Genomic DNA, 4,452 nt, shown 5'->3' with positions numbered 1-4,452 from the left:
CGTCTGTGTCTTGTTTTATTACCGTCGCCAAACTGTACACAGATCACCGTGATGGAGTACGTTCTCTATTTTCACGCCTTCTTGGTGTAGGCCAGTCTACCTGAACAAACATAGCTTTGGATTTTGCAGAGATTTCCAGTTCGGAAAAACTTCTTGCTGCCTGCAGTCACCACTAGGGGGAGCTCACTGAAGACAGATATACACTGCTCAAAAAAATAAAGGGAAGACTAAAATCCCACATCCTAGATATCACTGAATGAAATATTCCAGTTGCAAATCTTTACTCCTTCCATATTGGAATGCATTGAGAAGAATAAAACATAATAAATAATATAAATCAAAATTAATATTCCATTGAAGTCTGGACTTGGAATGATACACCAAAATCAAAATGGAAAATCAAATTACCGGCTGATCCAACTTCAGAGGAAATGATGCTCAGTAGTGTGTGGCCTTCATGTGCCTGTATGACCTCCCTACAACGCCTGAGCCCTTCCTCATGCTACTGTACCTCTAGGGGTGAGAGCAATAACAAAATGCAAAAAGTGATCAAAACAACAGACAAAAAGTATGAGAACAGAGAAATGGTCTGTGGTCACCCCCTGCAGAATCACTCCTTTATAGGGGGTTGTCTTGCTAATAAGTTCTACCTGTTGTCTGTTCCATTTGCACATCCCATCCTCCTCTCTTGGTTCCGGTATCTTGCCAGAATAATATAATTTATAAAGAGATATTTAATGTTCTGCGTTCTGAGCTCCAAAGTCCCTGCTTCCCCATATCATAAAGTCATAGAGCTGAATGATAACATTTTCACTGCCTACAACCACCACTAGGGGGAGCAAGGCGGATCAGGCATTAACCGTACAGGAGCAGAGACAGCTCTATACATGGCGGATGCCAGCTGTTTTATACAGCAGCCATATTCAACTGCTTTTTAACCACTTAAATGCCGCTCTCAGACACAAAGTGGAGTGATCACGTCATGTGAACGTACCAGTACTCATTGTCCCCCCTGCTACAGGAACACAGCGTGCCGATGGTTTACGATGACCTATAGGCCTACTGAAGACCCCCGATCGGCAGGTATTATTATACCCCCATGAAGCTCAGCCACAATCTGAGTTTCACTGGAGCTTGTCACCTCTTCCATGTAATCTCGTATTGCAGTATACAAAGCAAACAATCAACTGGTCACAGGTTCAAGTCCCCGAAGGGGACTGAAAATAAAATATATACACACACACAGTACAGACCAAAAGTTTGGACACACCTCATTTAAAGATTTTTCTGTATTTTCATGACTGAAAATTGTACATTCACACTGAAGGCATCAAATCTATGAATTAACACATGTGGAATTATATACTTAACAAAAAAGTGTGAAACACCTGAAATTATGTCTTATATTCTAGGTTCTTCAAAGTAGCCACCTTTTGCTTTGATGACTGCTTTGCACACTCTTGGCATTTTCTTGATGAGCTTCAAGAGGTAGTCACCAGGAATGGTTTTCACTTCACAGGTGTGCCCTGTCAGGTTTAATAAGGGGGATTTCTTGCCTTATAAATGGGGTTGGGACCATCAGTTGTGTTGAGCAGAAGTCTGGTGGATACACAGTTGATAGTCCTACTGAATAGACTGTTAGAATTTGTATCATGGCAAGAAAAAAGCAGCTAAGTAAAGAAAAACGAGTGGCAATCATTGCTTTTAAAGGGACCCTGTCACCTGAATTTGGAGGGAACAATTTTCAGCCATAGGGGCGGGGTTTTCAGGTGTTTAATTTACCCTTTCCTTACCCGCTGGCTGCATGCTGGCTGCAATATTGGATTGAAGTTCATTCTCTGTCCGCCGTAGTACATGCCTGCACAAGGCGAAAAATTGGAAAAACTTTGAATGTGTCCCCAAGTGCAGTGGCAAAAACTGGCTCACATGAGGACCGCCCCAGGAAAGGAAGACCAAGAGTCACCTCTGCTTCTGAGGATAAGTTTAGCCGAGTCACCAGCAGCTCAGATTAGAGACCAGGTCAATGCCACACAGAGTTCTAGCAGCAGACACATCTCTACAACAACTGTTAAGAGGAGACTTTGTGCAGCAGGCCTTCATGGTAAAATAGCTGCTAGGAAACCACTGCTAAGGACAGGCAACAAGCAGAAGAGACTTGTTTGGGCTAAAGAACACAAGGAATGGACATTAGACCAGTGGAAATCTGTGCTTTGGTCTGATGAGTCCAAATTTGAGATCTTTGGTTCCAACCACCGTGTCTTTGTGCGACGCAGAAAAGGTGAACGGATGGACTCTACATGCCTGGTTCCCACCGTGAAGCATGGAGGAGGAGGAGGTGTGATGGTGTGGGGGGGCTTTGCTGGTGACGCTGTTGGGGGTTTATTCAAAATTGAAGGCATACTGAACCAGCATGGCTACCACAGCAACTTGCAGCGGCATGCTATTCCATCCGGTTTGCGTTTAGTTGGACCATCATTTATTTTTCAACAGGACAATGATCCCAAACACCCTCCAGGCTGTGTAAGGGCTATTTGGCCAAGAAGGAGAGTGATGGGGTGCTACGCCAGATGACCTGGCCTCCACAGTCACCAGACCTGAACCCAATCGAGATGGTTTGGGGTGAGCTGGACCGCAGAGTGAAGGCAAAAGGGCCAACAAGTGCTAAGCATCTCTGGGAACTCCTTCAAGATTGTTGGAAGACCATTCCCGGTGACTACCTCTTGAAGCTCATCAAGAGAATGCCAAGAGTGTGCAAAGCAGTCACCAAAGCAAAAGATGGCTACTTTGAAGAACCTAGAATATAAGACATATTTCAGTTGTTTCACACGTTTTTGTTAAGTATATAATTCCACATGTGTTAATTCATAGTTTTGATGCCTTCAGTGTGAATGTACAATTTTCATAGTCATGAAAATACAGAAAAATCTTTAAATGAGAAGGTGTGTCCAAACTTTTGCTCTGTACTGTATATATAATAAACAATATTATCACCCAAAGCGAAAAATAAATAAAACATATTTGGCATCACCAAGTGAGATTTATGAAAATATAAAAATTAATCTGCATGCTTAACTCTGTAAAAGAGAAATATAAATAAACTAAACCCCAGAAAAATGCTATAAAATCAATCAAAATGTCACAGCCCAAAACAATTAATAAAGCATCAGCTCACCAAGAAATAAACGAGCTCTTATACATGGAGAGAAAAGTGTTTAAAAAAAAAAAAAAAAGTGCTGTCTGAGAACAGCAAAAATTTCAAACGTTTTACATTTTTTGCTAAAAATAAAATTATACAAGTTTGGTATCGCCGTAATCGTACTGACCCGCAAAATCATGTTGCCGGGTAATTTTTACTGCGCAATGAACATCGTAAAAACAAAACCCAAGAAACAACCGTGCTTACAAGCTTAAAAAAAAAAAAAAAGCTTGTAAGCACTGCACATGCTCTATGTCTATCTGTGGTGGTCTGTCTCCGAGGTAACGAGCTGTCAACAAGTATTAATATCTCAAAAATGGCTGCAAATTTTAAGCAGTAAATTGTAAAATCGCTTGCGCTATCTGGCAAGATGTAATTTATGAGTATAGTATTAACCCTTTAAAGTCATGAAATGTTGCCATATTTGATGCTTTAGAATAAGAACAACCCTTAATCTATGACTTTAAGGCATAGCCATGCTACCTGTGCCAGCGAGAAGGTGAAATCTGGATTTATATTGGCAATATTCGGGTACCTAAAGGAATGAGGCTCATAAATTACCTCTGTTTGCTGCCACAAATGGCTTCCAGCAGCAGCCACTAGGGGGAGCTCACTGCATACAGGTTTACACTCTCCCATTGAGCCCAATACTGTCTGTATAAATCTGTGTAGTGAGCTCCCCCTAGTGGCGAGCGCCGGTAGGCAAAATTCTATTTATCAAGTCAGAAAACCCTTTACGTATTCTAAAATAAATGACCCAATAATGGGCCACAATAATACACGGTGGACTAAGGCATAGCACCTCGGAGTTTTGCCTATGATTTGTGTACAGGTGCAGATAATACAAATATAAATTCACACGCATACCAAAATTAATACAAAAAATAATAATAATAATGAATAAAAAAAAAATACCAAAAACAATTTTTATTTTCTCAGACGTATCGATACGGCATCACAGATCACAAATAAAATGCAATAGTCATTAACCGTAAAAGCACAGCACTGTAGGGAAAGCACCAAGATGCATAGCTGTCACAGGACGGGGATACAGTACAGATCTCTTCCATACCTTAGTCATAAAAATATATATATATACTATATATATATATATATGTCATATATGTATCCGTCATGTAGACCTTTCGTGAATAGGAATCTCTTGCTGCCTTCTTAATAAATACCTTTTTTCTTTTAACACTTTATGGATTTGAATATTTCCTTTACATTTTATTATTATTTTTATTATTATTTTT

This window comes from Ranitomeya imitator, chromosome 7 (genome assembly GCF_032444005.1).
Source record: "Ranitomeya imitator isolate aRanImi1 chromosome 7, aRanImi1.pri, whole genome shotgun sequence".
Taxonomy (NCBI): Eukaryota; Metazoa; Chordata; class Amphibia; order Anura; family Dendrobatidae; genus Ranitomeya; species Ranitomeya imitator.
The sequence above is the reverse complement of the archived record's forward strand: the minus strand, read 5'-3'. Positions refer to the sequence as shown.